We start from the raw sequence: 9,554 nt of genomic DNA, 5'->3' as shown, positions 1-9,554 counted from the left end.
TAAACACCTTCCATTCAACACTCCCTCATAGATGTTTAACTATAAGAAATCCAGTAATATTACCCAAGGCAAACTGCTGTAGCTTCAATAAAGGCATACCACATGACCTGTAACTCTCTACCACTCTGCTGTGGAAAACCAAACTTCAGGATAAAACTGCTTTTTGCAGCCCAAGACTTTTCAGGCTTGACTGGATGGTTGACTCAAACTGCATCCTCTCTCAACCACAGCTCCAGCTATAGTTCTAGCTGCTGCATCTCACAGGAAGGTGGGGATGAGGTTACATTCAGATCAGCCATGGGTCTTATTAAATGGCGGAGCAAGCTCAAGGGGCCTAGTGGCCTACTCTTAGATAAAAGCAAAAAACTGCGGACGCTGGAAATCCAAAACAACAACAAAAATACCTGGAAAAACTCAGCAGGTCTGGCAGCATCGGTGGAGAGGAACACAGTTAACGTTTCGAGTCCGAATGACCCTTCAACAGAACTAAGTAAAAATAGAAAAGAGGTGAATATAAGCTGGTTTAAGGGGGGGGGGGAGGTAGGACAGGTAGAGCTTTTTTTTTATTTTTACTTAGTTCTGTTGAAGGGTCACGAGGACTCGAAACGTTAACTGTGTTCCTCTCTGCAGATGCTGCCAGACCTGCTGAGTTTTTCCAGGTATTTTTGTTCTTGTTTTGGCCTACTCTTGCTCCTTGTTCATTTGTTCACATGCTCGTATAAGGCCTCAGGGACACTGACATTCCACATGACACTGCCGAGTTCTCAGGAGGAGAGCAGCCTAGTCTACACGGCTGCCTTCTGGTCTCTATCCTCGAATGGAGGCAGGGGGTCGCATGGTGAGTGCTCCAGGATTTGAGCTCATATTTCTTACTGATTGGTTTGAATTTTGGCAGCGTTGCAAGATGAGGACATCTGTTGGAAGAAGGCAGTATTGCAGCTTATGGAAGGCCGATGGTCACCTCAGCTCTCCATCACTGGGGGCTTTGCTTACCTCATGTCTGGGTCTGTTGGAGACAAATTGATACGGGTTTGATGGCTTTGATTAGTCAACAATTCCATTAACATTGTATCATGCAACCTCCACAGAACGTGAACTGGATGGACCTTAAATCTTTTTTCCATTGTTGGGTTCCTATGACATGAAAAGAAAATTCAACACTGTATGATCAAACTTAACCCTTATTGATATTTCTTTAAAAATGGATTTCCTGGTCGACCAAAAGATGGCTGCTACAAATCACCTGACTACATGGTTGACCTTTTGAGAACCACCACCAGGAGTTTCAAGAACAAATAAATTATTTTCTCAGCTTCTGGAATCCCACACCTCATTGTACAGATCCCTTGTAATCACAGAAGACTAGGAGGCTTGCACATCCAACGTCGTTATGACTAGGGAGGTGCTAACAGACACATATCACACCTGGGACAGTCCAGACCCATTTCAAAGGGAACCAAAGGGCTGTGATTTGCATCTGATAATCTCACCTTGCTAATAGAGACAGTGGGTCTGCCTAAACAATGGCTTCCCAAACATCGGACCCTCAACATAGGTGGTAACTCACTCAACCACTAGTGAGGTTTACCTGGAGATTGATACCTGGAATGAGCAAGTTTTCTTATGAGGAAAGGTTGGATAGACTTGGCTTGTTTCCACTGTGTTTCTCACGTGTCGGTGCAGACTCGATGGGCCGAAGGGCCTCTTCTGCACTCTGTGATTCTGTGAGTTTAGAAGAGTGTGGGGTGATTTAATTGGACTGAATAGACTTGACAAGGTGGACGTGGAAAGGATGTTTCATTTTGCAGGTAAGTCCAGAACTAGGTGGCACTGGTTTAAAATTAGGGGTCGCCCTTTTAGGACAGAGATGAGGAGAAATTTGTTCTCTCAGAGGGTTGTGTGACTTTGGAACTCTCTGCTTCAGAGGGTGGTGGAAACGAGGACGTTGAATATTTTTAGGCAGAGATAGATTCTTATTAGGCCAAGGGAAGCAAAGGTTATTGGGGGTAGATGGGAATGTGGATTTGAAACGCAAACAGATCAGCCATGATCTTATTGAATGACGGAGCAGGCTCGAGGGGCCGAATGGTCTACTCTTGTTCCTATTTTGAATGTTTATATGATTGGGACATTATCAATCCTGAAATCAAAGCCAACGCCAGATGCTGGATAAACATCCCTTTGAAAGTAATTGTGGAGAAGGCCACACAGCCCAAGTGATCATTTCGAAATCCCTGTATGCCTTTGAGTACTGAGAACTTGTCGGTCCTGCTGTTTTAACATCCGACTAATGAGCCACCAAGAAGCAGGCCCCGTCAGGCAGAACAACTGCCTGCTCATCAAGCCTGACTCTGCTGGATGGTTTTGTACCATCGCCCTCAGAACTGACTCAGTCTCTGCGTACCTACTTCCTCTAGTGGTGTAAGCACCAACTGAAAAGCAAATACTACAACCCTGGTCTTCAGTCAACTGAACCCAAACGCCTACGTTAAAGAATTCCTCATTGGATTCTGATTTTGTACCCCGGAACTCACGTGAACTAATATTCATTTCGGTGGTTCTTGTACTGTTCTCTATCCTCCGCCGCTTTATTGACTGTGTGTGTGTGCGTGTATATGCGTGTGTATGTGTGTGCATGTATGTGTGTGTGTGTATGTGTGTGTGCATATGTCTGTGTGTATGTGTGTTTATGTGTGTATATGTATACGTGTGTGTATATATGTGTGTGTGTGTGTCTGTGTGTGTATATGTGTGTATGTATGTGTATATATGTGTGTGTCTGTATGTGCGTGTGTGTGTGTATATGTGTGTGCGTGCATGTCTGTGTATGTGTGTTTATGTCTGTGTGTGTGCATGTGTGTATGTATATATATATATATATGTGTGTGTGTCTGTGTATCTGTGTGTATGTATGTGTCTGTGTGTGTGTATGTATGTATATATGTGTGTGTGTCTGTGCGCGCGCGTGTGTATGTATGTGTGTGTATGTGCACGTGTGTGCATGTATGTATGTATGTGTGTGTATGTATGTGCACGTGTGTATGTATGTGTGTGTATGTATGTATGTGTGTGTATGTATGTGCGCGTGTATGTATGTATGTACGTGTGTGTATATGTATGTGCGCGTGTATGTATGTATGTACGTGTGTGTGTATGTATGTGTGTGTGTGTGTGTATGTGTGGAGTGGGACGTTGTGAATGCTCCTTTTCCAGGTTTTTTCTGAATGTAAAATTAACTAACCCTCTAAGTTAATCCTAACATGAGTTTGTTGCAGAATTTTAGTAAACTAGATCCCAAAAACCGAGGGACTGGCCTCCTGACGCCACCACATATTTTTAAAAATAATTCAAAACACCTTCTGCTTATGGACAGGTGGTAGGAGGAAGCCAGTGCAGTTTGCCTGTTTCTCTCCTGTCCGTAACACCATCCAGTAATTCCAATGTTCCTTTATCACCAGTGATTTGAAAGTTCACTGTGATTCCTTTTGGAAAAAAGCAAATATTTCATTTACTTTCAAAGTCTTTTATTGACCACCAATGGGAACAGACCTTGGCCTCTTGTTAACTTTAACTGGTAAGAGGTTGAATATTAAAGGTATTGAATGGTCCAATAGTTTGTCTAACAGGAACTCCAGAGTCAACCCCAAACAATATCCACCCGCCACCTTCTGTTGCTGGGCAGCGTGATGTAACCCCCCTTCACCCACTGTCCTTATCACTTTAACATGGCACGTCCTGTCCCAGTCGGACACCAGATCATGAATTGATTTGGAGAGTGTTCCCTGAGCCCTGTACACATGGGTCTGGTGTCAGGGAATTTTCAGGGAGCTTTGTTCCAAAGAAATGGTTAAAAAAAATCTCGGCGAAAGCGTGGAGCAGGCAACAGTGAATTGACTGCCCAATTCACACCTGCCCGTTTAACACCTACCCGGTTATGTTCTCCATTGACTTAAATGGCTGGGGTTTGATGTATTCAAACGGCAGAATATACCAATATGGCAAGGTGTGCCCATAGGACAGGGTGTGCCCATGAACAGGATGCACCCACGAACAGGGTGTGCCCATGGGGCAGGGTGTACCCACGAACAGGGTGTGCCCATGGGGCAGGGTGTACCCTTGGGGCAGGGTGTTCCCATGAACAGGGTGTACCCATGGGGCAGGGTGTACCCATGAACAGGGTGTACCCATGGGGCAGGGTGTAACCATGGGGCAGGGTGTACCTATGAACAGGGTGTTCCCATGAACAGGGTGTACCCATGGGGCAGGGTGTACCCATGCACAGGGTGTACACATGGGGCAGGGTGTACACATGGGGCAGGGTGTACCCATGAACAGGGTGTACCCATGAACAGGGTGTACACATGGGGCAGGGTGTACCCATGAACAGGGTGTACCCATGGGGCAGGGTGTACTCATGAAGCAGGGTGTACTCACAGGGCAGGGTGTACTCATGAAGCAGGGTGTACCCATGCACTGGGTGCACCCATGAACAGTATGTACACATGGGGCAGGGTGTATCCAAGGGGCAGGGTGTACCCAAGGGGCAGGATGTACTCATGAACTGGTTGTACCCATGGAGCAGTGTCTAAAATGAGAAGCTTATTCTCTTTTCCTATTTTGCCCTATTGCCCAACACCAGTTGCACTGCTCCCCACCCTGTCACTGCCCCTGGTAGCAACATCCACCAGCCCCAAGAGCGGGAATGGATGAGATAGGGATATGGATGGGTGGGTGGGTGGGTGCTCACAGACGTTTCTGCTCCGTTTTTGTGATTGTAGGTGTGTGACTCAGCATCTTCCTCCATGCCAATTGCTTCATTGTTATCCCAAAATTATCCCTAAAATGTAAAAAGCACATTATGTGACCATCCAAACTTGTCATTACACAAGGTGCAAAACCAAATGAGTTTCGCCCAATGCTGTACGTTATTACGTTTACTCATAGTTAATATTTACAATATACATTCCACGTCAAAATACAACCCAAGGGGTCCTACATAGTTTCCAGCCCCTCGGTGCACTATAGCTGAAAGGCCTTAGACAGCGACCTTCCCCCATTGTGCCTTTGCAGTGGCTGCCCCAAGCTTTAGTGCATCCCTCAGCACGTAGTCCTGGACCTTGGAATGTGCCAGTCTGCAACACTCGGTTGGGGACAACTCTTTGCATTGGAATAAAAACAGAAAATGCTGGGAAAACTCAGCAGGTCTGGCAGCATCTGTGGAGAGAGAAACAGAGTTAACGTTTCGAGTCCAATATGGCTCTTGTTTGTAACACTTCTTTGCACTGGAAGGCCAACAAGTTTCGGGTAGACCAAAGAGCGTCTTTCACCGAGTTGGTGATCCTCCAGCTGCAGTTGATGTTTGTCTCAGTGTGTGTCCCTGGGAACAGCCCGTAGAGCACAGAGTCCTGTGTCACAGAACTGCTTGGGATGAACCTCGACAGAAACCACTGCATCTCTCTCCAGACCTTCTTTGCAAAGGCACAATCCACCAGGGGGTGAACAACGGTCTCTTCCCCACCACAGCCACCTCGAGGGCAACGTGCAGAGGGGGTGAGACTCCTGGCGTGTAGGAAGGATCTGATGGGGAGGGACTTTCTCACCACCAGCCAAGCCATGTCTTGGTGCTTGTTGGAAAGTTCTGGCGACGGGGCATTCTGCCAAATGACTTTGACAGTCTGCTCGGGAAACCATCCCACAGGATCCACCCTCTCCTTTTCCCTCAGGGCCTCTAGGATGTTACATGCGGACCACTGCCTGATGGACTTGTGGTCAAAGGTGTTTCTCTGCATAAATTTTTCCACGAGGGACAGGTGGTCCAACTACTTGGAGCGTTCCGCGGCAGAGTGGCCAGACCCATCCTTCGCAACACCGGGGACAGGTAGAACCTCAGCACTTAGTGACACTTGGTGTTTGTGTACTGAGGGTCTACACACCGCTTGATACAGCCGCACACAAAGTTGGCCATCAGTATGAGGGCAATAATAGGTACATTTTCCTCCCTTTATTAAGAGCATTGTGTCCCTGTGAACACGGTCCATTTTTGACCTCCAGCTAAAGCAGAAGATGATGATCGTCACGGTGCAGGATTGGGGTCTGGGTCTAGGCAGCAGTGCCACAAGAAATCTAATGATCCATCGTGGGTGGTGAAGGTCAGCGAATGCATCTCCACATGGCACCCCACCCTCATCACTCACACAGCAGCACCCCCTGGAACTCAGGACTAACGGCCAGATTCTTCCTCAAACAGCTCCACCCACCTGTCCCTGTCTCCATGTAGCTTCAACTATTCAACCATGGCAGGCACATCGCCCAAACACAGTGCAACACAGTCACTGACCTTCTGCCCCCTCTCTTGCAGGACAGGGCAGAGCTGGTGAGAGACAAGGACCTCATCTCCTGAGTCCTACATAGGAGCTGGTTCCCTACATCATGGGGCCCTTCTTAACTCCCAGCTCCCCCTCACCCAGCTACCTGACACCATGAGTAAACAGCTGATGGTGTCACCATGGACCTCCTGCTTTACCCTCCCCTTCCCCCTCACCTTTCCCCTTTCTCATTTCCGGCTTTCTGACACGCCCATCAGTGGGAGGCTGCAGGAAATCGGCAGACACGCCCCCAGAACAATTCACCAATCACACGTCAGCAACGGGATTGAGTGGCACTAGGGACAACCAATCAGCAAGGTGAAAAGGCGGGGTTCATTGTGATTGCCATTTACTAAGCCAATCAGCGGCTTGATATCACGCCGAGACGTAATCGCTATCCAATTGGCTAACGGGTGCGGGTATGCAAATAAGGTAACAAATGACTGGGAAGTCTTAAACTGACGGGAGGAAAATATGCTCATTTATTTTGAGCACAGATTACAAATCACTTCAAGCGCTTAGCATCAGAAAACATTTCATATAAAAAGCTTGGGTCGAGGTACACGGCCAATGCGTAGTCACTATGATGTAAAAGAGGTTAGCCCTGGCAGACACAAGACGCAGGCAACCATTTTAACTTAATGCACTCACAGTCATTGGATCCGTAAGTGTCCAATGTAATTTTTGGAACGGGGAGGTGGAGGAGGCTCCCTCTTAGGTAGGGGGAGGGCTACCGACAATTGCCATCCTGTTCCATCTCCCTTTTCAAATATTACTTCAAATGTAAAATGCAGATTGAGACCAGTGTTTTAATTATTGCTTTTTTTTTTCCATAGTAGTGTTGACCTGCTGATTTATTGTGTCCCTGGGCAGACTGGGCTCAGGAAGGTGGCTGATGTCAAGTGGTAATTTTCCAAGTTGCGAATCTTCCAACTGTTTTCAGTGGATCTTGCTGCTGGATTCAGAGTGATGAGGACAGTGCCAAAGAAGACGAGGAAAGGCAACAGTTGTGCTCTGCTGCTTATTGGTGGATCTCCATGCTGGTCTAAACCAGCCACGCTGGATTGGACCTGACGCCGATACAGCAAAGACTCAGCTTTCCAGCTATGGCTGCTGCACACGCCCGAGCTCCAGGCCGGGGAGTTTGGGAATGCTGCCGGAGTGACGTTGAAGTCGTCGGACGAAGGCGTGTCCGTGGACAGGGCCTGTTTCATTAAGTAGGTCCTTTTCGATTGCTGTGGATTTGAAGACACAGATATCACTACGTGCTGAGGTTCTACCTTGCCCCGGTGTTGTGAAGGATGGGTCTGGCCATGTAGCCGTGGAATGCTCCAAGTAGTTGGACCATCTGTTGCTCCTGGAAAAAATTAATGCAAAGAAACACCTTTGACCACAAGTATCATTCTAGAGGCCCTGTGGGAAAGGGAGATGATGAGTCCTGTTGGATGGTTCCCTGGGCAGACAATCAAAGTCATTTGACAGAATGCCTCATCGCCAGAAATTTCCAACAAGCACCAATTGGTGGTGAGAAAGGCCCTCCCCATCAGATCCTTCCTACACACCAAGAGTCTCACCCCCTCCACACGTTGCCCTCGAGGTGGCTGTGGCGGGGAAGAGACAGTCGTTCACCTCCTTGTGGAATTTGCCTTTGCAAAGAAGGACTGGAGAGAGATGTAGTGGTTTCTGTTGAGGTTCATCCCGAGCAGTTCTGTGCCACGGGACTCTGTGCTCTACGGGCTGTTCCCAGGGACACACACCGAGACAAACATCAACTGCAGCTGGAGGATCATCAACTCGGTGAAAGATGCTCTTTGGCCTGCCCGAAACTTGTTGGTCTTCCAGTGAAAAAGAGCTGTCCCTGACCGGGTGCTGCAGACTTGGCACATTCCGAGGTCCAGGAGTACATGCTGAGGGACGCACTAAAGCTTGGGGCAGCCGCCACAAAAGCGCAATGGGGAAAGGTCGCTGTCTAAGACCTTTCTGCCATAGTACACCGAGGGTGGGAGCTGTATAGACCCACTCGGGTTATATGAGGGGGTATTCACATTGAATGTATGCAGTGAAAACTACGTGTATCACAATTGTATTGAAGCACCTCAGAGTGCAACATGATCTATGTAGAAAACGTGAAATATTATTGCACTGTGATGGCCAACTGGGAGCAGCAATGCAACCAATGCATCCCAACTCCAGAGAACTGGGAGCAACAATGCAGCCAATGCACCCCAACTCCGGGAAACTGGGAGCAACAATGCAGCCAATGCACCCCAACTCCAGGAAACTGGGAGCAACAATGCAGCCAATGCACCCCAACTCCAGGAAACTGGGAGCAACAATGCAGCCAATGCACCTCAACTCCGGGAAACTGGGAACAGCAATGCACCCCAACTCCGGGAAATGGAGCAGCAATGCACCAAAGCACCCCAACTCTGGGAAACTGGGAGCAGCAATGCAACCAATGCACCCCATTGCAGGTCGGGAAGAAAAATTGCCACTTCTTTGGTCTAGTTATTCTGCTGCGGGGAGGCAACTTCGCCATCACCCGAAGTTAAGGGCGTAGTGGGCGGTCGCCTCCTTGTAGCAGACGTAATGTACAAAAACACTCCCCGAGACAGATTAATGTGTATTCCCCGGCTCAAAACAGCGAGCGGCTGGTGGTCATTCAGCAGCTCCCACTGCTGCTGGCGACTTCCAGGCTGGTCATTCTGGGCGGTGACTTCAATTCATCATCGATGGAGCTGGACAATCCGGCAGGGCCAACAGCAGACACGTCCAGACTCCCGATGGAAACAGTAAAGGATGGCAAGCTGCACAACATCTTCAGCAACCCTGTAGATGGAGTGCAGCAGTGATACACCTGGCCGCAGCCAGACGGGTCCATTCGTTCCAGGATAGACTTCCTGCTTATGTCCCAAACATTCATGGTCAGATCCACCAACGTCAAGCTAGACAGTTCTCTGTCTACTGGCTGACTGTCACTTACAGGAAGACCAGAGGGTTGGCAGGGGGACATGGAAGTTGAACGTGCAGCTGTGGACCCCAGAGAACACTGGTCTTAGATGAGAGTACACGAGACAGTCTGGACCAACTGCTCCCTCTGGATGAACTAAGGCTCTTGAGTCCTTCAAGAAGAGTAAAACTCCCGGAAGCAACGGCTTGCCGGCTGAGTTGTATTCGGCTCTGTGGGAC

General features: G+C 48.4%; 1 long non-coding RNA gene across 1 annotated transcript; it reads right to left on the bottom strand.

The window, feature by feature from the left end:
- Positions 1 to 261: 261 nt before the first annotated feature.
- On the bottom strand, positions 262 to 6,689 carry LOC144669485 (uncharacterized). Its single transcript, XR_013573676.1, has 4 exons — positions 6,542 to 6,689; positions 3,357 to 3,482; positions 686 to 1,006; positions 262 to 347 (listed from the first exon to the last, which is right to left on the bottom strand). It is a non-coding gene; the product is annotated as an uncharacterized LOC144669485 (long non-coding RNA).
- Positions 6,690 to 9,554: the final 2,865 nt, after the last annotated feature.

This window comes from Cetorhinus maximus, chromosome 29 (genome assembly GCF_964194155.1).
Source record: "Cetorhinus maximus chromosome 29, sCetMax3.hap1.1, whole genome shotgun sequence".
NCBI lineage: Eukaryota > Metazoa > Chordata > Chondrichthyes > Lamniformes > Cetorhinidae > Cetorhinus > Cetorhinus maximus.
The sequence above is the reverse complement of the archived record's forward strand: the minus strand, read 5'-3'. Positions and strand labels throughout refer to the sequence as shown.